The 27,998-nt window shown below is 48.1% G+C and overlaps 1 protein-coding gene, 1 non-coding gene and 1 pseudogene across 5 annotated transcripts in view; 1 reads left to right on the top strand and 2 right to left on the bottom strand.

Moving 5' to 3' along the window:
* Positions 1-27,998, top strand: part of TMEM51 (transmembrane protein 51) — a 67,140-nt gene that overhangs the window by 13,454 nt on the left and 25,688 nt on the right. The gene's annotated exons all lie outside the window — the stretch shown is intronic.
* Positions 841-7,416, bottom strand: TMEM51-AS2 (TMEM51 antisense RNA 2). Of its 2 annotated transcripts, none has more exons than XR_008516788.2 (3): positions 6,460-6,607; positions 6,074-6,166; positions 841-2,836 (listed from the first exon to the last, which is right to left on the bottom strand). It is a non-coding gene; the product is annotated as a TMEM51 antisense RNA 2 (transcript). The 2 variants fall into 2 exon arrangements; XR_008516787.1 differs by having other exon boundaries at positions 2,172-2,836; positions 6,033-6,166; positions 6,460-7,416.
* LOC103889065 (mitochondrial fission factor-like) lies at positions 26,496-27,730 on the bottom strand (annotated as a pseudogene).

Below are 27,998 nucleotides of genomic sequence, written 5' to 3'. Positions count from 1 at the left end.
GGGTGACAGAGTGAGATTTCGTCTCAAAAAAAAAGTTAGGGATATAAAACATATTGCAGCAATATCCCACTTTTGTAAAAAACAAAAAAGTATTTTGTTTACACAGTACACAAGAAAGCATGGAGACCATCATAGATATTTATCAGCAGTTATGGATGGGGGTAGCCATGGGGGGTTTCAATATTCTTTCTGCTAATCTATATTTAATTTTTATTTCTTAAACAAGCATTGTTTTCATAACAAAACTGTTATTGATAACACCTTCTCCTCCCATTTGGAACTTTAATGACCTGTGCTGAAGACCTATAGGCTTGTTATGCATCCCACAGGGATTACTGCCAGGCAAGGTGCTTTGGGAACTGTAGAGAGCTTTGAAGACATCAGCTGCCACTCCTGGTGGCTGGTTTACCCTTCAAACTTCGAGTATCTGGGCCTCCCTTCTTAGACTTAGGAAGCTGAGATAGGAACATGGTGGAAGCCACAGCAGCTGACTCATAGGCAACTGTGAGAAAATACTCATCCAAGGCTGGGCGCGGTGGCTCACGCTGTAATCCCAGCACTTTGGGAGGCCGAGGCGGGCGGATCACTTGAGGTCAGGAATTTGAGACCAGCCTGGCCAACATGGTGAAACCTCGTCTCTACTAAAAATACAAAATTAGCTGGGCGTGGTGGCAGGTGCCTGTAATCCCAGATACTGGGGAGGCTGAGGCAGGAGAACCCGTTGAACCCAGGAGGCGGAGGTTGCAGTGAGCCAAGATCAGAGCACTACACTCTAGTCTGGATGACACAGTGAGACTCTATCTCAAAAAAGAAAGAAAGAAAAGAAAATACTCACCCAGCATTGTATTTTATATACATGTATGTAATTTTCAATTTGAGCACAGTTTGATGCGTTTTGACAAACACAGGCAGTCATGTAACCACCACCACAATCAAGATGTAGCAAAGTTCCATCACCCCCCAAAATTCTCTCCTGCTGCTGCTTCGTAGTCTCTCTTGTCTCCACCCCCCAGCAGCCACTGATCTTTTTTCTGTCCTTATAGTTTTGCCCTTTCCAGGATGTCACATAAATAGAATCATACAGTATGGTGCCTTTGGAGTCTGGCCACTTCTACTCAGTAGAATACATTTGAGATGGCTGGGCGCGGTGGCTCACGCCTGTAATCCCAGCACTTTGGGAGGCCGAGGCAGGCAGATCACGAGGTCAGGAGATTGACCATCCTGGCTAACATGGTTAAACTCCCTCTCTACTAAAAATGCAAAAAATTAGCTGGGCGTGGTGGTGGGCACCTGTAATCCCAGCTACTCGGGAGTCTGAGGCAGGAGAATGGCATGAACCCGGGAGGCGCAGCTTGCAGTGAGCCGAGATCACGCCACTGCACTCCAGCCTGGGTGACAGAGCAAGACTCTGTCTCGAAAAAAAAAAAAAAAATACATTTGAGATTTCCCCACACTGCATTTATTCCATGGTATGACAGAGTTTACTTATCCCTTCACCTGTTAAAAGGATATTTGGATTGTGTCTACTTTGTGGTGATTACGATTAAAGCTGCTATAAACATTCAGAGGTTTTAGTATCAACATATGTTTTCACTTCTCTTGAGCAAATACCTAGGAGTGGAATTATTGGATTTGTATGTGAGTGTATGTTTATATGAAATGACCAAACTTAGGAGGTTTGGGCCAGTTCCTCTGGCCAGCACCAGGGCTAAGCAGGGACCTAATGAAACATTGATAATATCCTCCCCTCCCATTTGGAACTTCAGTGACCTATGTTGAAGACCCGGTAGAAACCATCTGTCTTTTCTGGAGTGATGCCTTCACTTTGCCAGCTGATGTGGGTTTCATCCTGCTAGGTAGGAGGTTGACCGCCTCCCCATTGGTGACTCTCCCTTTCCCATATCACAGGCATGGAAGTGACAATGAGTAGTGACAGTTCTTAACTTAAATAACTTTTTCATTAACTCTTTTTCTTTAATTAGGAAACTAATAGATGCACATGGTATAAGAAATCAAACGGTGTAAAAGGATGTCCAATGAAAAAATATACATCTCCCTCTCATTCCAGGCTCCCAGTCCCTTATACGAGAGGTAGCCACCATCTGCAATTTCTTGTATATACTTCTAGAAATTGTCTCTGCATATAATGATGCTTTTAGACGCTGCTTTTAGATGTTTGCCTGGTCATCAAAGCAATAAACTATTATAGTGGTCAGGATCATTATGAAATTGTTGGGTAATTTCAAACTTGTAATAACTCCTATGAGGGTCCTCAGTCACCTTTAAGGACCCGCTAACCACCTGAAATTGTCTGTCAAGCATTCTCTGTCAAGTATTCTATCTCTGCATTTTTCTGTAGCAGGTCAGTAGCTTTCATCAGATTCTCAAAGGGGTCTGTGCACCAAAAGAAAGAAGGGGAATGGGGAAGAAAAGAAGGAAGGAAGGACCGTAGAGGCAATCTTTTACAGACAAATGGTAGATAAATGTATAATGAGCTTGGATACATCTGCAATTAGCTGTAAATCAGAATGTATGAGTTCCAATTTTATGTATTATTGCCCCTTGGTTTTATGATTGGAAGCTGGTAGAACCATTGATTTAACAGCATAGGCTGTTTTGTCTTGGGCTAAGAGGAACTGTGCCTGGCTGAGCCAAGAGAGATGAAGGCCAGGGAGTTCTTCAACCTCGCCTGTGTGTTCGTACTGACTCACTGCGTCTGAGGAAGTCTGTTGGTAGTTTTAGAACACACATACTCTCTCTCCCAGGGTGAGCCGGTGACTGGGAACTTCTCACAGAAAGGAGTAGACAGACTTGCTTCCCACAAGAGGGCTTCAGGCTGAAAAATATTCAAGAAGAGTTTAGGGGAATTCCTGGGAGTCAGAGCCATATCCGGCTCATGATAAAAGTTACAGATGTTTGGGGACTGTCCTTATTAGAGTCAATATCTGGAGTTGGAGTGGGGAGCAACTAAGCTTTCCCATCACTCTTAAGTCATTTGATGCTCAAAACAGTTCTATGTTGGGGAAACCGAGGCAGGAGTATGCTAGCTACAGTGCAAACTACCCCACATCTCAAGGACTTAAGGCACTCCAGTTACATTTTCATGTATTGGATGGGAAGGTGGGGTCTTGGCTCCACACAGTCATTCAGGGACCCAGGCTTCTATCTTCAGCACTTCCTCTCCAAGGGTTTAGTGAGCTAATAACAGGGCCCACAGCTAGAAAGTGAGGGAGTTGGGATTTGAACCCAGCCAGTCTCATTCCAGAGTCTGTATTCTGAACTATGATGCTATGCTGAGAAACAACAGTACTGGCATCTAACTAGATCTACCTGGCATGTAACTTCAGAACTGGGAAGTGGAAGATAACTTGGGATTCTGAGGAACATTTGTTCCTTGTTGCCAAGGAATCAAGCTCTTCTTTTTAAGGAGTGAGATGGGTAAATCTGAGAGACTTTTTTTTTACTTTGTCTTCAGGTGAGAATTTTCAGGTTCAACACATAAAAATGAGAGCCTTTTCCCCCCAAAAGTTTGCCCCTGAAATAAATGTGCATGAGACTATGTTGCCTGGTGCTTGGGTCTTTCCATTAGCAAATATCAACCCCCAAAAGCTGATCGCCCTTCCACCATGTTACTGCTCATTGCAGGGAGGAAGTTTGAGACATTTCAGCAACCTGATTAAAACATTTTTTCCCAGTTGAAATGTCTTCTTGTAGAAACAACCCAAATGTCCCATATAAAAGCCTGGAAAATCTGCTATGGTTTCTACAAGGTTATACAAGGGGAACACCACATGGCCATTCAAAATGGCAGTGATGCAGAAGGCTCTGAAAGACATAGAAAGATGAGTCTAATTTGCTAATGTAAAAAGGCAGATTACGAAGCTGTCTATTTTTTGTTTCAAAAAAACACACAATACAAATTTGACTATTTAATGTTTCCAATGATTATTCCTAATGGATTACAAGTAATTTTTATTCCCTCTCTCCCTGTCTTCTCTTTTCTAACCTGTACTTTCTGAGTTTCCCACAGAGAAATATGTATGACTTTGTATTAAAGTAACAGCTTTAAGTTCAAATGGTCCTAATGATCTAGGTCACCTTGAGCCATGGCTCACTTTATCGAATGGGGAGAATAGTTTAATGATTTTGTGAAGATTAAACTATAAATGTACTTAAAACAGTACATGCTCAATACATTTTTAGGTGTTAGTGTCATAATTATTTTTGAAAATCTTTCCATTCTAATAAGTCCATTCCAAATCCAAGCCAAGCACACCTGAGAGTCGTGGGGCTTTATCTCAGAATGCCTGGGAGTACAGACCCATGAGCAAGCCAACTTCCTCCTTTCCCTCCTCTCCCCGGCCCTCTGCTGCAGGGCAAGGTAAAGCTAGGTGCCTGGGATACTGCTGGTTTTTTTTTAATCTTTTTTTTTTTTGAGATGGAGTCACTGCAACCTCCGCCTTCCAGTTTCAAGCAATTCTCCTGCCTCAGCCTCCTGAGTAGCTGGAATTACAGGTGTGTGCCACCACGCCCGGTATTTTGGCCTCCCAAAGTGCTGGGATTACAGGCGTGAGCTACCAGACCTGGCCCAGGATACTGCTTTTAAGTGTGATCAGGGCAGCTTTGGCTGATGTCTCATTTCTGTCTTCTGCATAAAGAAATAACTCACAGTTCTGCGCATAATGGCATTTTGGTTCAAAGCATGGATTCTGAAGTTAGACTGCCTGGGTTCCACATCCATTAAATGGGGAGAATAATAATGCCACCCTCCCAGGATTGGAGTGAGGATGAAATGACACTGCTTGTGAAGCCTTAGCACAGCATCTCAATGAATGCTAACTCTCAGAGATACAATGGCAAGCCCCAGAAATTTGCAGAGCATAACATCAACCATGTTAAAATGCACAATTTAGTGGTATCTTGTACACTCACAGTGTTGTGCAACTGCCACCTCTATCTAGTTCCAAAACATTGTCATCGCCCCAAAAAGAAACCCCGCACCCGTTAAGCATTCCCTCCCCATCTCCACCCTCCCCCACCAACCCCTGCTGCTGGCAATCACCTATCTGCTTTGTGTCTTTCTGGACATTGCATGTAAATGGAATCACACAGTATGTGACCTTTTGTTTATGGCTTCTAAGCTTTTTTGTTTGTTTGTAAACTATTTTAACCTTTTTAAAATTTGAGACAAGGTCTTGCTCTGTCACCCAGGCTGGAGTATAGTGGTATGATCTCGGCTCACTGCAACCTCTGCCTCCTGGGCTCAAGTGATTCTCCCACTTCAGCCTCCCAAGTAGCTGAGACCACAGGCGCATGTCACCACATCGGCTAATTTTTGTATTTTTTGGTAGAAACAGGGTTTTGCCATGTTGCCCAGACTGGTATCAAACTCCCAGGCTCAAGTGATCTGCCCACCTCAGGCTCCCAAAGTGCTGGGATTATAGGCGTGAGTCACCACCACACCTGGCCTATTTTAACCATTTTTAAGTATACAATTCTGGGACATTAAGCACATTTACAGTGCTGTGTGACCATCGCCACTGTCTTTTTCCAGAACTACTACATCATCCCAAACAGAAATGGAGGCAGGTTTTCTTTTTTTGAGACGGAGTCCCGCTCTGTCGCCCAGGCTGGAGTGCAGTGTTGCGATCTCGGCTCACTGCAAGCTCCGCCTCCCGGGTTCATGCCATTCTCCTGCCTCAGCCTCCCGAGTAGCTGGGACTACAGGCACCCGCCACCACGCCTGGCTAATTTTTTGTATTTTTAGTAAGACGGGGTTTAACCGTGTTAGCCAGGATGGTCTCGATCTCCTGACCTCGTGATCCGCCTGCCTCTGCCTCCCTAGAGGCAGGTTTTCTAAATGCTTGTATGAGTGGTTCTCCATCTTCAGCTTGTGTTAGGATCCTCTGGGGTGGGGGGCTTGTTAAAACATAGATTGCTGGGTCCTCCCTCCTCCACCCCCCGCCACATCCCCCACCCCCAGTTGCTGATTCAGTAGGTCTGAGTGGGGCCCCAGGATTTGCATTTCTAACCAGCTCCTGGGTGATGCTGATGCTGTTGATCGGGGCCACACCTGGAAGACCGCTGCTTTAGGTCAAAAGGTTTGCAGGACAGAGTGGATGACGGCATCCTTCCAGGTCAATGAGAGAAGCCAAACTTCTATGACCTATGGGATAAGGGGTTTATTATAGGAATTAGATCTTATGCATTCATACGGGGGCAGCAGAAAGGAAGGTGAAAGAGTTGCCGGGGACCAGGGGCATCACCACCTGGCCCTGGGTACACGGGCAAGCTGGTGGGGAAGTCTGCAGCCAGCCGTTGTCTGGCCCATCCCCAGCCAAGTGTCCGCGGGGGGCCTGGGCTGCTGTTGGTTAACAGGACCAGCAGTCAGGAGAAAGAGCTGGATGCAGAATGGAGGACAGGCTCGAATATGCTGGAACCCACGGGGCTGTCTCTCACCTCATCCAATCATGATGACCTCTAAAGTGTGATGGCCGCTGCTTCACTTCCATCTCCCAGCTTTCCACAGATTCCTCTTCTGACCAATTATAACCCAGAACCAGTCAGAGGAGGGGATTCTGGGAAAAGTAGTTCCAGCTTAACCAAGCCCGCACAGCAGGAACTACCACAGCTGATGAATCAGTCCTTGCCGCGGAACCTCCTCCTTGAACCCACAGGTGGTTTCTGGCGCTCTGCTGGGGGTTCGCCGACTCTCTTGACAGGACCTTCTAGCAGAAACGGATGTGGTCCATCCCAGCAACCCCTTGCTCGATCATCAGCTGAGAACTTAATAAAAACAGATTCCCAGGCCCCATCCCAGGCCTGCGGAGTCAGACTTCAGCAGTGGGACTCAGGAATCAGATTTTCAAACAAGCTCTCTAGCTGATTAAGATACCTAGCCAGGTTTGGAACTTCTGATGTATGGAAAAGAAAGTGGACTCTGTCCAGGCACAGTGGCTCACACCTGTAATCCCAGCACTTTGGGAGGCTGAGGCAGGTGGATCGCTTGAGCCCAGGAGTGCAAGACCAGCCTGGGCAACATGGCAAAACTCCATTTCTGCAAAAAAGAAAAAATACCAAAATTAGTGCAGCGTGATGACACATGCCTGTAGTCCCAGCTACTTGGAAGGCTGAGGTGGTAGGGTCACCTTACCCTGGGAGGTCAAGGCTGCAGTGAGCCAAGATTGTGCCACTGCACTCCAGCCTGGGCAACAGAGTGAATGAGACCCTGTCTCAAAAAAAAAAAAAAAAAAAGGAAGGAAGGAGGAGGGAGGGAGGAAAGAAAAGAAAGGAAAGGAAGGAAGGAGAGAGAGAAAGAAGAAAAAAAGAAAAAAGAGAAGAAGGAGAGAGAGAGACACACAGAGAGACAGAGACAGAAGAAAAAGGAAAAGAAAAAGTAAGTGAACTCTGGGGCTAGACAGCCATGGGTTAGAATTCTGGTTCCACCACGTGCCAGCTTTGTGATCTTGGGCAAGTGACTTAACTCTTTATGATCCTATATTGTCTACAAGAGTTCCTCCTCTTCTATCATTTCACTCTCCACTGTTTCAGTTACCCATAGCCAACTACAATCTGAAAATATTAAATGGAAAATTCCGGAAAGATAGATTCATAAGTTTTAAATTGCATGCCATTCTGACTAGTGTGATGAAATCTCACACTGTCCCACTCTGTCATGCTCCAGACGTGAATCGTCTCTTTGTCCAGCAGATCGGTGCTGTCAACACTACCTGCTCGTTGGTCACTTAAGAGCGGTCTGGGTTATCAGATCAGAAAACGTCATATGTGTTAAGGTCGGGTGCTGTCTGTTGTTTCAGGCATCCACTGGGGGTCTTGGAATGTATCCCCCGAGGATATCTACTCAGCTATTAAATGGGCTCAATGCCTACCTTTTTCATGGAGGGTTGTGGGAACCGAATGAGGCCATGTGTAACAAACTTCTGGCAGGTGAAATATTATTGTGCTTAATCCAGTTAATAGTTGTGCCTAGACATGCCTAGGGAGTAGGTCAGATGTGCCCAGCATCTCCTCTTTCTACTTAGGAATCTCGGGTTTAACCTGATCATATTCTTTTTTTTTTTTTTTTTTCTGAAACGAAGTTTCACTCTTGTTGCCTAGGCTGGAGTACAGTGGCACAATTTGGGCTCACTACAACCTCTGCCTCCCAGGTTGGAACGATTCTCCTGCCTCAGCCTTCCAAGTAGCTGGGATTGCAAGCACACACCACCACGGCCGGCTAATTTTTTGTATTTTTAGTAGAGATGGGGTTTCACCATGTTGGCCAGGCTGGTCTCGAACTCCTGACCTCAAGTGATCCACCCACCTCAGCCTCCCAAAGTGCTGGGATTACAGGCGTGAGCTACTGCGCCTGGCCAAACTGATAGTATTCTTAACACAGATTGTTTTCCTGCCATCATGAAAACTAGACTTGCTTTAAAGTCTTTAGAGTCTCAGTTCATATTCCAGGCATTGTTTTATATAAATATCATCTGTTTATTTTTTCTTTAAGCAAATTTCACAAACTCCGTCTAAAAAAAAAAAAAACACAAACAAAATTCATCTGTCAAAGAAGAGCCTTTCAACTTCCAGTTCTGTTTATCTAAAAACACCCTTTCTTCAACCTGGAATCTTGGACATTTTGCCACATGCTGAACATTTCTATGAATTTCTTTCTGTGTCTGTCACCTTGACGTTAGTTGTCACCTTAACTAGGTAAGACGGTTGTGGTCTGCATGAGTAGAACAAAGCTACTTTTTCAAGAAAGCAAGTTGGAAGGTTTCATAACACCTGCTCTTCAATGGGTCAAGGCAGTGCTCCGGGGCCAGGCCATCTGATAAAGGGAGTGGTAACTTTGAAGTGTGGCTTATAAAGAAGCTGTTTATTTCCACAGCAAGCGAAAGCAGCAGTAAAGAAAACAGGGTTTTGCAGTTCCGCTGGAAGGAGGATGGGGAAGGTCAGAAATCAGGGCGGGACCTTCGAGAGCAGCTGTCAGCACTGGGCAAAGGCTGAGACAGGTGAGCATTGGACATCTCTGAATGACATGCAGGGTTCTGTGCCTTAGACACACTTCTGTAGCCTTCATTGATAGAATCCCATCATTTTCCTTTTTCTTTTTCAGATGGATTTCACTCTCTTGTCCAGGCTGGAGTACGGTGGCTTGATCTTGGCTCACTGCAGCCTCTACCTCCTGGAATCAAGCAATCCTCCCACCTCAGCCTCCTGAGTAGCTGGGACTATGGACACGCTGCCACCACGCACAGCTATTCTTTAGTTTTTGTAGAAATCGGATCTTGCTATGTTGCCGAGGCTGGTCTCAAATTCCTGGGCTCAAGCGATCCTCCTGCCTTAGCCTTCCAAAGTGCTGGGGATTACTGACATGAGTCACCACACCCAACCCCATCATTTTCCTATATCGGTCTCAACTCTGAAATGTTTCAACCTGGAGACCTAGGCAAATTTCATTCGTTACTTGAGATTTTCTTATGTCAGTAAAGGGCTCAGGTTGCCATACAAATATCATACACTGGGTGGCTTACACAATAGGAATTTATTTTCTTGAAGTTCTGGGGGGTGCAGTTTAAGACCCAGCAGTGTTCAATTTCTGGCGAGGGCTCTCTTCCTGGCTTGCAGATGGCCGCCTCCTGACTGGGCCCTCACATGAACTTTCCCTGATGCACGTGTGCAGAGAGAGCTCTCTGGAATCTCTTTTTGGAGGGCTCTAATCCCATTAGACCACCTTCATGACCTCGTCTAACCTGAATTACCTACCCAAAGCCCTATCTCCTAATATGTTGGGAGTTAGAGCTTCAACATATGAATTTTGGATGGGCACAAATATTCAGTCTGTAATAGCTCCCTACCATCCTTTTGGTTGCTGACACTAAAATCCTCTGTCCCCTTCATCTCTCTTGCCTGAATCAAACTCATCACAAGTTTTTCTCCATTTGTCAACTTTGACTCTAAACTAGGGCCGTAGGCCGGGTGCAGTGGCTCACGCCTATAATCCTAGCACTTCGGGAGGCCGAGGCGGGTGGATCATCTGAGGTCAGGAGTTCAAGACCAGCCCGGCCAACATGGCAAAACCCCATCTCTACTAAAAATACAAAAATTAGCTGGACGTTGTGGCAAGTGCCTGTAATCCCAGCTATTTGGGAGGCTGAGGCAGGAGAATCGCTTGAACCTGGGAGGCAGAGGTTGCAGTGAGCCAAGACCATACCACCGTACTCCAGTCTGGGCAACAAGAGCGAAACTCCATCTCAACAAATAAATAAATAAAATAAAGTAAAATAAACTATGGCTGTAACCTCCTAAGTGGTTTTCTGTTCCCCTTCTATCTTACCCATCCTCCAAGGTGATTTCTGCCTCAGGGCCTTTGCACTGGCTACCTCTGTGTATTAGTCTGTTCTCATGTGGCTAATAAAGACATACCAGAGACTGGGTAGTTTACAAAGGAAAGAGGTTTAATTGACTCACAGTTCCACATGGCTGAGGAGGCCTCACTGTCATGGCAGAAGGTGAATGAGGAGCAAAGTCATGTCTTACATGGTGGCAGGCAAGAGACAGAGCTTGTGCAGGGGAACTCCCATTTATAAAACCATCAGATCTCATGAGACTTATTCACTACAAGGAGAACAGTATGGGAGAAGCTGCCCCCATGATTCAGTTATCTTCACCTGGCCCCGCCCTTGACACATGGGAATCATTACAATTCAAGGTGAGGCTTGGGTGGGCCCACAGCCAAACCATATCACTCTGCCTGGGACTTCCCCACCTCCCCAGTCTGCTGCCACCTTGTCAGTCTCAGTGAAAATGTTGTCCTTTCTGAAAGCCCTTTCTTGATCACTCTGTCAAAAGAACCCATCCTCCACCTTGACTCTTACATTCTTCTGTTTTCTTTTCTGGACATCTTGTGATAGGTTATCCCTTTACTTGTTTGTCTCTTTCAGGAAAAGAGAAGCTTTGTGAGAACAGGCCTTTGGCTTGTTCACTTCTGTGTTCGTAGTGCCCAACAACCCAGTGGTTGCTCAGTCAATGTTTATTGAAATCAATGAATGAAGTTAACAGAGATTTGTTGAGGCTTCCTGTGAACAGTCCTATGCCCAGTGTTAGAGAAGTCCCAGATAAATATAAAAATCCCCAGAGGCAGCAGTGAGAACACAGGTGTTTAGCCCTGCGTGTTAAACTTTAGTTAGAGAAAGCAGGAATGAAACCAGCACCCTCAGGACGACTCTAAATGGCCAGTAGCAATTGGCTGATACAAACGACATGCATGAACAGAACTCGAGAGCCACTCCCCGCTGGCCATGGCAGGAGGCTTCCGGAAGAAAGGGGAACAGAACCGGATGTGAAAGGAGAGGAGGCCTTCAGGATGGGGTAGGGGAGGAGAGAAAGGCAAGACACAGAGAGTGGAGGGCTGCAGAGGCTGGGAGATAGACCCAGGACTGTTTCCCTCCTTGGACACGTTCAGGACATTACCTTCGTCTTCCCCTGAGAGAGAACATGTTTTTCTCTACCCTGGATCATTGGCGCCTGGTACAGGGCCCTGCACAAAGTGGGTGTTCAAGGAATTAAAGAATTCAGGTTGGATGAGGTAGTTCACAGCCTCCCTGTGGAGCTGGGACTTTATCCTGTGGGCTGTGAGGGACACTGAAGTTCTGACAGACACAGTGGCTGGAGGGTTGGCCTGGAAGCTAGGGAAGACTTAGAGGAGTCAGTTATCACCACCAGCCAGGCCTGAGAAGTGAGAAGGAGATGCATGAGGCAGGAAGAATCACTGAAAAGGACTTTGGGAAAAAGAAGCAACATATTTGGGAGCCAACCGAACATGGATGTGGGCAGGAGTTGCAAATGTCTGAAAGGAGCCAGTGGGGGATATTAAGGAGAGAGTCTGGCCAGATGGGAGGCAGCAGGGAGTGGTGGGGATTGTGGCAAAGTGGGGTGCCAGGCCCCTTCCCTAGGACAGAGCCATGACACAGCACCATGTGAGAATTTAGGCCAGAGACGCCAGATTTTCAAGTTTTCCATGCGAGATCGCCCATGTTCTCAATATTGGCAATTACTCCATATTACATAAAATAAATAACAAACACTTCACAGGCCGAAGAAGACACTTCCATGGGCCAGATATAGTCCTGGAGCTGCCAGTTTGAAACCAGAGAGTTGTGTGTATGTTAGAGGGGTGGAGTTAGGGAAAGGAGAGAATGCCCAACCCAGACCACCAGGAAAGTGATATGTCCTTGCACTGGAATGGGGAAGTCGGGAGGAACCAGGGACCGGGGAGCATGGGCAGGGAGTGGAAGATGCTGCAGCAATGGGGATGGTCATTTGACAAAAGAGGACACAGACTGAGAACAGCTCATCCCGAGCAAGCAGCTGGATCCCAAAGGCAGTTGGTCACAGACTGGAGGCGGGGCCTGTCTCTGTCGTTAATTGGTGATGGGCGTGCAGTGTCTCTCTGGACCTTCTCTATGCTTCTCTTAAGCATTTGATTGTTTTAGATTTGGGGGATTTTTAAATTTGATTGATTGATTGATTGATTAAGATTGCATGATTTGCACCCGTGTATGAAGCAACTGTAAGAACACTGGTTTTAAGCCTCAGAGAATGGGTTGCAGAATATTTCCCAGGTTATGAGTGGTCACCAACCCCATCCCCATCCCTAAAGAGGAAGCAAGATAAGCCCAGCGCTGTAGCATAACAACCGCGCATAGCATGCCTAACATCATGTGAAGTCTTCTAACCCATACGCGCTGATGAGTCCTGGCAACTCCATTAGGGAGACACCACTTATCAAACCCTTTTCACGGCCCAGCTGAAATAACACACTCAAGTTCACCCAGCCAGGAAGGAAGGAACACAGCTGGGAGTCGAACCTAGAACCAGAATCTTTGACCGTGGCTCAATAATGCCTTGCACAGGCATTTAGCACTTTGCTGAGTTGACCCATCAGGCCACATGAGGTCCTTGTGGCTGGAGACCTGTGTGGCCAGGCTGGAGCCTTGCTAGGTGAGCAGGGGTGGAGGAGGGATTCCCTGGGGCAGAGCCAGGAGACAGTCCTGGTGGAGTAAAGCGGTCCCTTCGGTTGCCCATGGAGGCTCTTCCAAGGCTTAACTCCCTTCCTGGTCCTCCCACCCCACCTGTCTCTGTATCCTTGAGCTCGGCCGATTCCTCAGACACCTCTTGGGTCCACACCCCAGGATGAGGGCTCTGAGGCTTTAGTGAGCATCAGGATCACTTGGCTAATTAAAAGCAGATCCTGGGCCTTACCTCGCATTCTGATTCTGTAAGTCCTTCATCTGGCCCAAGAATCTGCATGTTTAGCAGACTGCAAGGTGGTGCTTCCGGGGTCTTCAGATAATGGCTGAGTCTCAAACTGCTGCTCCCTTTGCTTCCTGACCCCCATCTGCTGCTCACCTACCATCTCCTTTTATATACCTCATATACTCCAGTATCATGAGTTAGTACCGGTGGTGTGCCCATTTTACAGATGAGGATACTGAGGCTCAGAAAGTTGAAGCAACTTGCCTAAAACCTTCCAGACAGACCTGGATTTTTATCTCCACTGACTCTAACCACCTTGCTCTACTGCCTCTGCTAAATCGGCATTGGTCCCCTGGAGGTCCCTTAGCAGAGAGTTTAGAGGAAGGACTGAGACTGGTGCGATTTAGCAGCGTGTTCAATGGGCATGAAACCTGGTTGATGCCTTGGCAGCCGGAACTTTCCTTGTGTTATCTCCATGGGCTTTTAGCCCTCATGTGAACAGCTGACATCATTAGTCAGAACAAACCATCCAGAATCGGTTCAACTTTCAAAGCTAAATGGGAATCAAAATGTGGAGTGACTCAGGGACTGCTCATTAGGAAAACTGATTCCTCTGTGAGTCAGAGCAGATCTTATAACCTCCAGGGGCTTGGCATCTGGACATGGCTCTTAAAAGAGAACAGACTGGGGAATCGCACCCCAGTTTGGCAGCTGTGGCACCTGGACAGGTGATTAAAATAACACTTCTACCTGTGACCCAGCAATTGCACTTCTGGATATTTATAGAGAGAAAGGCAAACATCTGCCTTTTTCACACAGACTGGTACACAGAGGTTCATAGCAGCATTATGCCTGACATTATGCATTTCCTCTAGTGGAGGAAACATCCCAGCTGTCCATCAGCAGGCCAACAGCTAAACAAACTGATACAGTCACACAGCTAATGGCTACTCAGCAAGTTAAAGGAAAGGAAACGGGATACAGGCCACACCATGGGTGAGCAAAGGAAGGCAAACAGAAGAGCACTTTCTGGGTGATTCCACTTCCATAAACTTTTGGCCGGTGCAGTAGCTCATGCCTGTAATCCCATCACTTTGAGAGGCCGAGGTGGGAGGATCACTTGAGCCCAGGAGTTCAAAACCAGCCGGGCAACATGGCAAAACCCTGTCTCTACAAAAAATATAAAAATTAGCTGGCATGGTGGCGCACGCCTGTAACTTCAGCTACTTGGGAGGCTGAAACGGGAAGGATGGCTTGAGCCCAGGAGTTGAAGCTGCAGTGAGCCAAGATCACGCCATTGTACTCCAGCCTGGGTGACAGAGCACGACCCTGTCTCAAAAAGCAACACAAACAAATGCAAAACCTTCTAATACAAGCAAAACTAACCGCTGGTAAAATAAGGCAGAAAGGCAGACTGAAAGAAGGTATGCACATATGAGGGAACTTTCTGGAGTCACGGAAATGTCTTTTATCTGGGCAGTGGTTACATGGATATATACAGTTCTCAAAAGTGCATCTAAGTGTACACTAAGATCTGTGCATTTTACTATATATAAACTGCATCTTAAGTAAACAAATAAGTCAAGGGCAGATGCCTCTGCCCCAGCCCTGGCAACTGAGTCAGCATATCTAGGGTGTGGCCCATGAGCATCTCTATGCTCAGCAAGTGCTGAGTGTTGATGCCCAGCCTGCGGTGGGCACCACCAGACACTAATTGCTAAAGTCTCTTCTGGCTTTAGCAGGATGGTTGAGTCTTTGCAGTTGTCGAGCATTTACCATTAGTCTGTTTTTAAGCATAAACCTAATTGCGGTCAAAGTCTGGTCCCAGGGCTGTCTCCTGATTGTCAGCAAGACCAGCTCTAAGCTATGGACAAAGCCTCCTCAGTCACCGGGCAGATCCTGGCCATGTGCCGGGCATCACAGGGCCCGCCGTGCTGGGAACAGAGGCCAGCACTCACTTGCAGGGCTGCAGACATACATCAGGCATTGGGCATCGGGCAGAACCAGACAGGCACTCTGATCAGGTTCTGTCTCCCTGGAAGCCCTCCAGATGATTTTGGCTGTGTGCTGAGGAGCTATTGTGTTATAGACACTGTGCTGGTTGTTTTGGGTGCAGGTTTAATTATATGAGCAGATGCATTGTGTAGTTCTTAGGGGCTGGAGCTCAGAGCCCTCCACTTCTCCATGATTGCCTATGTTTCTCTGTATAAGTGACCTAACCTCTCTGAGGCTCAGCTCCTCTTCTGTAAAATGAAGACAGTGGCTGTACTTCTTCCCTCACAGAGCCTTTAGCATGGGGAGCATTTAGAAAATGTGGGCCATTATTATCTAATTTAATCCTTGTAATAACCCTATAGGCAAGGTGCGATTCTTATCTGCAGAGCAAAAACCGAGGCTCAGAAAGGTCAAGTCCCTCGCCCAAGGTCATACAGCTAGAAAATGGAGGAGCTGGGATTGAAACTTGGGTCTGCTCAATTCCTACCTCTGTTCACTGCACCGTGCTGTCATCAGCTTTGTGGGATGGGGATCAATGCAGAAGACCCCCTGCAGACTGGACGGAGAATCCATCGCTGGCTGAGTGACAGCCTGTCCTTCCAGAAGGCTGTGTGCACTGGTTCCAAGAGTGATTTCACATCCCTCTTCTACCAGCTGTGGGACCTTGGACAAGTTACTTAATGCCTCAAGCCTCAGTTTCTTCATCTTTAAAATGGGAGTGCTAATACCAGCCTTAACAGGCTACAGTGAGGATGGAATGAGTCAATAGGTGTAAGGCCTATAGAACGGCATCCTGAACACTGTAAACCTTTCGTACTTGTCAGCTGATATTTGCTGTCATCTGCGAGGTCACACACCTCTCTAGGTTTGTAACTGAGCTGGGTGGGGCTCCAGGTTGCAGTAGGATGGGAAGTTGTCCTTCATGCCTTTGAGGAAGTGACAGGATAGCCTCCAGGTGGCATGTGGCAACAGGTGTAGCAAAAAGCCTTTTTGAACTACGTCCAGGGACTCGTAAGCTCTAAAATGAAACCGTCTTTTGGATTCTCTCATTTTTAAAAACTCAAAGCCTCGTTCCCAGGCTTCAGTTCCTAACCATCTTGCTTTACTCCCTTTCAAGAGATTCGGGCTGATGGTTACAGTCATGTCTAAGTAAACGATGAGCTTCCCACCCCACTGCCCTGGTTCTCGGGTCATGGCAGCAGGTTCTCGACCAGACGGGGCTCAAGGTGGACAAACAACCTTTCTGTTTGTCTATTTTGTATGCTTGCTTTAGTGTTTTGCCTGTGCTGTGGGAACCACAGCATGGGTTTCTCAAGCTGCTCTGTTTTCTTTGGGTTGAAAACAAAAATAAAAGGTGAACCATCAAACCGTGACGTCTGGCTGCCTGCATGAAACTCCATGAGGGCTGGTTTCTAAATTTAAAATGTGTGACTGGCCGGGAGCAGTGGCTCACGCCTGTAATCCCAGCACTTTGGGAGGCCAGAGTGGGTGGATTATCTGAGGCCAGGAGTTCGAGACCAGCCTGACCAACATGGCAAAACCCTGTCTCTACTAAAAATACAAAAATTAGCTGGGCGTGGTGGCAGGCGCCTGTAATCCCAGCTACTCAGGAGGCTGAGGCAGGAGAATCGCTTGAACCCGGGAGGTGGATGTTGCAGTTAGCCAAGATTGTGCCATTGCGCTCCAACCTGGGCAACAAAAGCAAAACTCCATCTCAAATAAAATAAATAAATAAATAAATAAATAAATAAATAAATAAATAAATAAATAACTGCACTAGGCTGAAAGCAGAATGGCAGTACATAATAGAGCATCCCTTCTGGAGTCAAATCCCCGCTCTCTTCTTGGCTGCATGACCTTGAGAATGTGTCACTCTTCCTCTGTGAGCCTCAGTCTCCTCATCTGTAACATGGACATAGTCATGGTGCCTGCCCAATCGGACTGTTGTAAGATCAAGCAGGCAAGCTTTTGGCACAGCGTCAGCAAGCCTCAGCTTATGTGATCATCCGTATACCAGGACCACTCCGAGTTGAGCTGTTCAAGCTCCAGGTCTCTGGCCAACTGGCAGTGTGACCTTGAGCAAATAATTCACCTCTCTGAGCTTCGGGTTCCTCATTTGCAAAATTGAGGCCCAGTGTTCTATCTAAATGGATTGTCCTGCATATTAAATTCTGGAAATAACTACCTAAGGCAGCTTGGAGCAAGAAAGAGGACAGGCAAGAAGGGCCATAGAAGGAAAGTACTGGATCCCCAAAGCTGAAAGGTTATTTACCTGGTGGCTGTGAGGAGGGAAGGCCAGCCTGACAGAGGACACAGAAATATCCACTGCTTCTTTTTTTGGGGGGCGCAGAATCTCGCTCTGTCACCCAGGCTGGAGTGCAGTGGTGTGGTCTCGTCCCACTGCCACCTCCGCCTCCTAGGCTCAACTGATTCTCCTACCTCATCCTCCATAGTAGCTAGGTTTATAGGCACCTGCCACTACACCCAGCTAATTTTTGTGTTTTTAGTAGAGACGGAGTTTCACCATGTTGGCCAGGCTGGTCTCAAACTCCTGACCTCAAGTGATCCTCCCGCCTCAGCCTCCCAAAATACTAGGATAACAGATGTGAGCCACCACGCACAGCCAATGGCTTCTAAATTTGAGTAGCCCCAGCATCTTCCTTGTTGGACTTGTTTTATGTCTGCTGGTAGAATCAACACTCTTTGGGAACATATGGATCTATGGACTTTGCTTAAACAGATTCTGAATCCAAGATGGCATTTACCAAAAAAGCACACAAGGGATAAATACCCCCAACAGCAGAATTCTTTATTTTATAGAAGCATTCACTAGGAAATTCCTTTCAATGTTATGCATCCCTCATGTGTGTAATATGCTACTTGATTTACAAATAAGGCATCCTGCAGAGGTAAAGAGTTCAGTTATGGGAGCGAGATCACTCCCCACCCAGCCCCAGGTACCCCGATTCTGCCAATTACCAGCTACAAAACTTTATGTCCCTTTGCCTCCATTTCCTCATTTGTAAAAGGGAGATTATCGTACATGGTATCTATCTCACCTATAGGTCGCATGAAGAATAAACAAGATAACTATAGATAACATGAAGATAATTCTTGTAAAGAAAACTTTACAAGACACAATATATGTAGCTAGTATTCCTTCCAATACTATTTTCTGAGTGCCTTCTATATGTTTGGTGCCATCTGCCCTGTGTCTGCCTTCATAGAGCTTACACCCGGGTTGTGGGCTACGGACATAGAAACAGGCAACAAATAACATAAACAAACAAGATGGTTACATGTTGTGGTCATAGCTATGTCCAAAACCAGCAAGACGCTGAGACAGAGCACTGCATGGGCAACTACTTGCAAATGTCTGGTTTGGAAAGCCTCACTGTGGAGGTCACATTTAAGTGACAGATGAGAAGAAGCCAGTGAGAAGGACAGTGGGGCCGCAGCCGCTCATTTCAAACATGAAGGTGCACGTGCCTCCTGCGAGATCCAACTTAGCAGGTCCAGGGTGGCCCTGAGTGTCTGCATTTCCTTCTTTCCTTCCTTCTTTCCTTCTTTCCTTCCTTCCTTCTATCTTTCTTTCTTTCTTTTTTTTTTTTTTTTTTTTTTTTTGACGGAGTCTCGCTTTGTCACCAGGCTGGAGTGCAGTGGCACGATCTCAGTTCACTGCAACTTCTGCCTCCCAGGTTCAAGTGATTCTCCTGCCCAGCCTCCCGAGTAGCTGGGACTACAGGCGTGCGCCACCACACCAGGCTAATATTTGTATTTTTAGTAGAGATGGGGTTTCACCATGTTGGCCAGGGTGGTCTTGATCTCTTGACCTCGTGATCCGCCCGCCTCGGCCTCCCAAAATTCTGGGATTACAGGTGTGAGCCACCGCACCTGGCCTTGCATTTCTAACCAGCTCCCAGGGCTGTCGACGCTGCAGGACCACACCGTGAGTGGCAAGGGACTAGCAGAGGGCGGGGGGCAGAGGGTGGATCCAGGTCCAGACGACAGAGTACCTTGAAGGCAAGTGGAGAGTTTGGATTTTATTCTCAGGATAGGAGGAAGCCAGGCAGAGGAGTGACACAACTGAAGTTTGCTTCTAGAAGCTCATTTTGGCTGCTGCGTAAAGACTTGCTGGGGCCAGGGCAGCCACAGAGAGACCAGGTTGGAAACTGATATTGTTGTCCAGGTGACAGTGGCTTAGACAAAGGTGGTAGTGATGGCAGAAGCAGGAAGTAGGTGGATTTGAGACCTTTGGACCGATAATATCAACCACACTTGCTAAGGTGTTAAATAAAGCCATCCATCATAACATAAGATATGTGCTTATCTTAATTTTTAAAAACTCAGTAGTATAGAGTATAGTATAGAGCTCTCAAGCAGGGGTGATCTTGCCCTCCCATGGGACATTTGGCAATGTCTAGAGACATTTTTGGTTGCCCCAGCTGGGGAGATGCTACTGGTATCTAGTAGGTAGAGACCAGAGATGCTGTTACACTACCTACATTGCACAGCACAGCACCCCAAGCAAAGAATTATCTGCCAGCATGTCAGTGGGGTCAAGGTAAAGAAACCTTGGGTAGAAGTACAGGAAGGCAGAAATGTCCCGCCTGCCCCACCCCCATCTGACCCCCCACACCCCAAAGATAACTACTGTTCCCAGTGTGCGTGAAGGTCCAGACTTTGTTCTGTGCATATACACAGATTTCCCATAAGCCACCTCACCGGTGAAGTAATGCTTGGGAAATGCTCAAAACCTAGGAGCCCTGAGCCCACCATAGGAAAAGACATCTGTTCATTTTGTCAAATCTGTTCTATACCTACCCCAGCGGAAGGTTACTGCCACATTGCCCAAAACTGTATTCATTCTATCAGTTGTGATATTGTTTCTTTTTCTCCAAAGAACTCTCCAAAAATTGCTATCCTTGTGACCTAGGCTGTGAATTGCAGCCTTCTCTAACTGGGACTAACTCATGAAACCTGAGAATTTCAGTGCAGGAAGAAATGTTGGGATAATATAGTCCTACCCAAGTTCTTACTGTACAGGTGGGAAAACTGAGGCCCAATACTTCTTGGAAGTGGGGAAATCGCCTTATAATAAGTAGTCTTTTCTTCATTTACTGGGATATTAATTTCAGATTTTCAGTTTAATACACAGTTATGGCTTATGTTTCTGATTTATTTTTCTTGGTCGTGTCTATATGTGAGGTTGGTTACAAATGGGTGACAAAAGGGACATTCTTAGCCTTGTACTTCCTAAGTGCTGTGACAGGTGGTCTCCAAAAGATGGGAGGAATTTTACCAGTATGTGAACTTGAACCGGAAGACCGGTTGAATCTCTTTTCACTGGCTGAACTGAGCGTCATTTTCACGTGCCCATCTGTGGGTACCACAACTGTGCAGAGGTCAGTTTTGAGTTCAAGCTCACACGTGGAATGCTGCAGCCTGTGGCAATCCTCCCATTATCCATGCTGTCATCCCTTTAAAGGTCCCACAGAGACCTCCGAGTGGAAAGAACCATGTCTACCCCATTAGAACCCCAAGCAAGGACTCTGCAGGTCAGAGAGGCCGACTCCATGGCAGCAATGAGGGCTCCAACAGCTGGAATCCAGTCTTGCCCTCCAGCTACCTGTGCCCTGAGCCCAGGGGAGGGACCCTGCCCCCTCCTCCCACTCAGCCAGTAGAGAGAGGCGGGAGCCTCTTGAGAGGCTTAGGAAGGCACCCTGGGAAGCCTCCCTACTTGCTTTCCCAGACCCCTCAGGTTGGGGGTAAAGGGCGTGAAGGAGTCTGGTCTTTGGTTCTTTGGCACTGGGGAGCCATTGAATGTTCTTGAGCAGGGAGTAACCAGATAGAAAATGGCTATTCCAGGAGGATCAAAATGGCAGCAGTGTGCTGGGTGAATTGGATGGACAGGAAAGACAAGGAAGGAAGCCTGGTAGGTACAGTGAGGAATAACAGTCTACCTCAGAATGGCAGCAGTGAAAACAGAAAACGGGGAAGAGATGGGCATTTGTGACGAATGGATGTTTGTGATTTGCCCTGCGTGAGGGAGAGCCAGGGGTCATAGATGACCTTGGTTTTGACCCCAGATGAGGAAAACGGTGCTTCTGCCGATGTGGGAAATGGGCAAAGTTTACTTAGCCTCTCCCAGCCTCACTTAAGATATCTGTAGAATGGGGTTGTGTATTGAGTGGTGGGGAAGATTAAATGAAATTGTGCATGGAAATTAACCCAGGCCTGAGGGGAGTGGCAGGCACTAGGACCATGAAGAGCCTTATGAGCAGGGCTTTATCCTGGGAGGCCAGAGGGAGCCATGGAGGGATCTTGCCTGAGGGTGGGATGGTCACATTTGCCTTTTGGAAGGACCTCTCTGAGAGCAGTGGAGAGAGGGCAGGCCGGGGGGCAGGGAGACCCCAGGGGAGGCCTTTGCAGTCTGTATCCAGGTGAGGCGTGGGGTTGGTCTGGACCAAGCAGAAAGTGGGGCGCCGTCCTGAAGCGAGCGGCTGCCTTGTGTGCCTCCTCCCCTTTGTGCTTGGGGAAACCACTGGGAGGAATGCGAGATGGCCAGCATGTGTCCGGGCAACCCCACTGTGGGGGGCGGGGGTGTGTGACTGATGGGCCATCTCTACACAAACCCTGCACTGGGCCAGCCCCTCCAGCAGCTGCAGGACAGCAGAGGCTGAGTTGTTTGACCAGAGAGGCCACAGCTCTCCAGTGGGAGTGTACGGCCCCAGCCAGAGTCACCCTCCTTCCAACACAGAACCCCCATCCCCCAACCCCCATCCACCCCTCCCCGAGTCAGATCCCCATCCCCCACTGGCTCCTTGGGGACTGAATCTTAATTCGCCCTGTTCCCACCACTTTGCCCTCATCTCTGCCTCCCCTGTGCTTCCACGGGTCCCCTGCACTTCTGCTCGCTTTTCCCTCATCTGTGCCATCCATGCCTCTCTGTTCCTTCCGGCCCCTGGCCCCTAGCATGTGGTCTCACTGCGGCTTCTTCTCTCTTTGCCCATCTTGGGCAAGCAGGAGGCTGAGGGCAGAGGCTGGTGATGCCTGTAGGTCCTAGCACCATGCCCGGCCCATGGAGAGGAGATGGAGCCCCAGGGGCTGTCTGCCTGCTCTGTCAATCCCTCTCTGCTTCTTTTCTCCTGTATCTGTTTGCTGGATGTGAATCATAACCTTGACAGTAACGTTTTCAAGGGCAGGCCTGGTTCTTCCACCCTCTATTTCCTGCTAACAGCCCAGAGGCATTCCCACTGTGGTGATTTATGACCCTCTCTACGGGGTGGCGTCTTGTAGGGCAGTGGCCTAGGAGACATTTTCCAACTTGCAGCCCTGGGACTCTGTCCTTATTCCCTCACTGCTGGGGCCACAGCCCTGTCTCAGTGAGTGACCTTAGCAGCCATCCTCAAAACACCCCGGCCAAGGAAAGAGCTCTGATAAAACCCTCAGAGCCTGACTCTCAGCCCCCATTCCCGAGCCCCCACTTTGCAGCTGCCAGCGACCTGACTGTGCAAGCTGAGAGGATGCATGGGCACAGGTGGCATTAGCTGCTCATGCTGTTGGCACCAAGCTGGCCTCAGAAAAGGGGGGGGTGGGTTTTGTTTTACTGTTTTGGTCACTTATTTCATTAAAAAAAACTGATTAGATGAGAATGTTTTTGGCTCATACAACGGAAACATTGCTAGGTCCAGCTGGATTTCTGGGTCCAGTGGTACCCTCTGGAGTTTCTCTGAATCTCCACCTCAGCTGGCGTTAGCTCCCTGCTGGTCCCCTCCTCAGGCAGCCTCTCCCCTTGCGATGACAAGACGGCCACCAGCAGCTCCAGGCTGCATCCCGTCCTTCCTGCAAACCCAGAGGGACAGGGAAGCCTCAGTGTTTCCCCCAAAGCAAAGAACTGAGCCTCACTGGTACTGCCTGGGCCATAGCCCCGCCCTGCTGGGACACAGAAGAACTGATTGGCTAGGCCTGACCACGCCCAGCCTTAGAACCTGCAAGGAAGAGGCCCTGCCTGGTAGGCAAGCACATGGCATGGCCACCGCATCACCTGAGTGCTCAGCAAGGTAACCCTGGGCAGCCCAGCTCACCCAGCCCAGCATGGCCATACCCCGGGGCCTCCAAAGACCCTTGTTGGGAATCACTTGTGCAACAGGCTCGGATAGCTTTACACTCCAGAAAGACAATAGCATTCTACTTGAAGGGTCTCTGCAGTGACTTCTTTTCTGATAACAAGAAGCATTCCTCAGTTTACCTGTTTGGGACATTCCTATTTGGTGTTAGGCTTTTGTAAAGAGAGGGTGTACCTGTGGGGGACCTGGCACTGGGTCATTTCCCTGAGATGCCATTGCCATGTCCCCCAGCACCTGGGTGACTGCTACATCACTGCCTGTGACTTCAACTCTCTTCCTTCATCTTACAGCAGGGATGAGATCACAGCCAGGGAGTGTTGGGATGATTCCATTACAAAGATGATGTTTGTTGAATGGATGTCTGGAGAGAGACAGCAGCCAGAGGTCAGCAGCTTTGCTCCTGCCCCTCCAGAGCCCACCCTCACTGGGCAGTACCATCCAACCATCCATGCCCAGCTCATAGGGGGCATCCAGGAAATAGCAGCTGATATTTGGTCACTATATATATTTTTGGAGACAGAATCTCGCTGTGTTGCCCAGGCTGGAGTACAGTGGAGTAATCTAGGCTCACTGCAACCTCCGCCTCCCAGGTCAAGTGATTCTCCCACCTCAGCCTCCCAAGTAACTGGGGTTACAGGTGTCCTTCACCACCCCCGGCTAACTTTTTTTTTTTTTTTTTTTTTTTTTTTTTTTAGTAGAGACAGGGTTTCACCACGTTAACCAGGCTAGTCTCGAACTCCTGACCTCAGGTGATCCACCTGCCTCGGCCTCCCAAGGTGCTGGGATTACAGGCATGAGCTACCACGCCCAGCCATTGTCGTTACTATTGTTATTGTGCTGGTTGTTCAGCCTGGAAGTTTCTCCAGGCTCAGGAAGCAGTCTTGACCCTTGCTGGCCTTCACCTCTCTGGCTGCCTCCATTCCATGCCTAAACCTGTGGAGTTACAATTCCTTAGCTCATCTTTTGGATCTAAACACCCCAGAGGGTAGAGATGATGCTGGCGTAGCTCCTGGCCTGAGGGAACACTCACGGATGTACCAGAGGCTAGGACACCCACCATGGGGCTTTCGGGAGGATGATCTGGGTTTGAATCTGCACAGTGCTGGTTATGAGCCTGTGATCCCCACTCCCTTCCCTCCTCTTACAGCAGGGACGAGACAGCAGCCAGGGAGTGTTGGGATGATTCCATTTACAAAGATGACGTGCAAAATGTCCAGCTCAGTGGCTGGTACCGGGGCAGGGCTCTAGGCCTGTGGGTTAAGATTCATCTGTGGAGCCCAGAGAGGGCAGAGTTCCTGGACGTAAGGCTTCAGGCAGCCCCATGAGCCCTGGATAGCAGGGGCTAACCCAAGGTGGCAGAGAGGCCCTTTCAGCATTCAGCCTTGACCCGTGTCTTCCAAGGCAGGTTGCTTAAGACATTGGTATTTGTCTTTGCTACTGACAGCCTGGGACAACCCCTCGTCCCCTTCCCTCTCTCTGTCATTAGCAAACCTCTGCTTCTGACCTTAGATAAAGGAGTGCTTTGTTCATGGAACTGGTGTGTAGATTAAAAACTCCTTCTTTTAGAGCAGGGCTTGGATTTTAGAGACAGAATTTTAGATGGGTTGAGAGGATGGACTCTGGACTCACTGTCTGTCTCACAGCCGTGTTCTGCTACTTATTAACATGAAGCTTTGGGCAGGCTAAAGAACCTCTCTGGGCTCGAGTGTCTGTGACTCTAGCATGGGATTGGCAGTGGTGGCTGCTTCGTGATGACTTGACGTCATCCGGGCTCAGAGGAAGCATTCAGTGCATGTGAGCTCTTCTGAGCACGATGTGAAGATGCATGCTTTTAAAAACAAAACGCCCTCTGATAAAATGTGTACTCCTCCCAATTTGGAACCTGACACACATTGTCTAGATCCACCTGAAGCTGCAAGAGCCCTGCTGCCAGATACCAGGGCAGGAAATCTTATCCTGGGGGACAGTCCAGGAAAAGCCAGTGAATTCCCTTTAAATTATACAGGATTGTGCCTGTGGCCCTTGTGGTAGGCTAAATAATGCCCCCCTACCCTACCCCCAAAAGATCTACATCCTAATCTTAGAATCTGTGACTATGTACATTACATGGTAAAAGGGCCTTTGCAGGTGTGACTAAGTTAAGGCTCTCGAGACAGGAACATGATCCTGGGTTATCCAAGTGAGCATGATGTAGTCCCAAGAGTTTTTGTGTTTTGTTTTTTTGTTTGTTTGTTTGTTTGTTTTCTGAGACAGAGTCTCACTCTGTCGCCCAAGCTGCAGTGCAGTGGTGCTATCTCGGCTCACTGAGACCTCCACCTCCCGGGTTCAAGCAATTCTCCTGCTTCAGCCTCCCCAGAAGATGGGATTACAGGCACGTGCCACCATGTCTGGCTAATTTTTTGTATTTTTAGTAGGGATGGGGTTTCACCGTGCTAGCCAGGATGGTCTTGATCTGACCTGGTGATCTGCCAGCCTCGGCCTCCCAAAGTGCTGGGATTATAGGCGTGAGCCACCGCGCCCGGCCCCCCAAGAGTTCTTATAAGGAGGAGGCAGGCAGGCCGGAGTCAGAGAAGGAGGTGTGGTGACCAAAGCAGAAGCCGGAGGGATGTGCTTTGAAGGTGGAAGAAGGTTCCAGCAGCCAACAAGGGCAGGTGGCCTCTAGAAGCTGGCAGAGGCAAGGAAATGGATTTCTTCCTTGAAGCCTCCAGAAGGAACACAGCCCTTGGTCACCTTGATTGTAGATCTCTGACCTCCAGAACGACAAGAGAATACCTTTGTGTTGCTTGAAGCCACAAAGTTGGTGGCAGTTTGCTATATCAGAAGTGGCTGGGGAAGCAACATGAAATTAACACAGCCCTTCTTGGGGAGGTGGGTAGCCATTTATCAGGTTTTCACCCGCGTTGAGTCAGCTGAGGAACAGTCACTGGTCCAAGTCGCCCCACCTGGCCCCTGGAGGCCCCTGCTGGGAAGGGCAGCCACCACTGCCATTCCCATGCTAGAGGCACAGACACTCAGGCCCAGAGAGGTTCCTTCATCTGCCCAAAGTCTCACATTAATAAGTAGCAGAGCACGGCTGTGAGATAACTGCTATTTTCTCTTCCTCCTCCTCAGCCTCTGTGTTCCTAGATCACTCATCCTAAATGCAAATATATTTTTCAGTAGTAATTGCTTCTCTGGGGAGGAATTTTTTTTTTGAAGTTTGCAAATCTTTTTATTTCCAGCTGTTGAGACAGTATTTTTGAGAGCTGATGTTACTCTAGTGGCAAAACCAGTGCCAGCTATTAAACAGCCAGAAAGCTACAGTAATTGAATACATGACCATTTCTCTTTTAGCACGTTCTTTGTTCTCCTCTTCCAGAAGTTGTAGGCGTCTATTTAGTTTGATTACGTGTCGTCTTAGTGAAGCTGCATCTACAACAGTCAGGTCATCCGATGTTCCTTCAGTTGTTGCTTCTGTATTTGAAATGCCATACGTGATGTTGTCAAGATGAGAATTAGAAGTGGCCGGAGCAGACCCGCCACACGACACAGGGAGAGAATCATTTCTGACCAGCTGTCCATTTTGATGAACAGCATTTTCTCTCATAGACCGTGCTCTCTTTAGTCTGCCGGCTGCACAGATTTCTTCATTTTCAGGGGTTGTAGGAGATCTTTCTAAATCCAGAAGATCTAGTGGTCTTTCACTTAGCGTAAGTACATGGGTGGTGTTTTTAGCACCAGGGGTTTGAAGGGAGTTGATTGAATAAGGTCAAGATCTACTGGTCTTGAAAGTGGAATATCTTCATTATTTCTTGCAACACCAACTCTCCAGAACCTTCATGATCACACTAGCATCTGGAACTCCTTCTTGGAATCCTTGCTCCAGGTCAGCGTTTGGCAGTGCTACTTTTTTTGTTTCCTTCTTTCTTTCCTTTTCTTTCTTTCTTGACTTTTCTTTTTTTTCTTTCTTTCTTTCTTTTTTTTTTTTTTTTTTGACAGAATCTTGCTCTGTCGCCCAGGCTGGAGTGCAGTGGCATGATCTCCTGGTTCACTGCAACCTCCACCTCCTGGGTTCAAGCGATTATCTGCCTCAGCCTCCCGAGTAGCTGGAATTACAGGTGCCCACCACCACACCCGGCTACTTTTTGTATTTTTAGTAGAGACAGGTTTCACCATCGTGGCCAGGCTGGTCTGGAACTCCTGACCTCGTGATCCACCCACCTCGGCCTCCCAAAGTGCTGGGATTACAGGCGTGAGCCACTGCACCTGGCCGGTGGTGCTACTTTTAACTTTTCTGGGATCCTTATTTGCTGACTAATGCCTTCAGTCTATTCCATTTCTTACTGAATTCGACTGATTTCTGCCATCTCAGCAGCAGTGGGAGAAGGAAATGCTGTCCCACTCACGAATGTGTACTTGCTATTTGGCACGATTTGCTTCTACGCTTCATAGTAAATCCTTTGACTTGCTTCAATGTGCATGTGCTGGATTGAGAGCCACTTTTGTCCCCCTGGGCCCACAGGAGGGTCCCAGTGAGGGCTGCCGCCTGCCGGTTCCCCGGGGCGTTGGGGCGGGTGCTCTCAGAGGCTGTTGACCGACCAGGCACAGCACTGGCGTAGCAGCCCGCAGAGGGCC

The sequence above is a fragment of the Pongo abelii genome, chromosome 1, assembly GCF_028885655.2.
Source record: "Pongo abelii isolate AG06213 chromosome 1, NHGRI_mPonAbe1-v2.0_pri, whole genome shotgun sequence".
Lineage (NCBI taxonomy): Eukaryota > Metazoa > Chordata > Mammalia > Primates > Hominidae > Pongo > Pongo abelii.
This window is presented reverse-complemented; position numbering and strand designations above follow the sequence as displayed.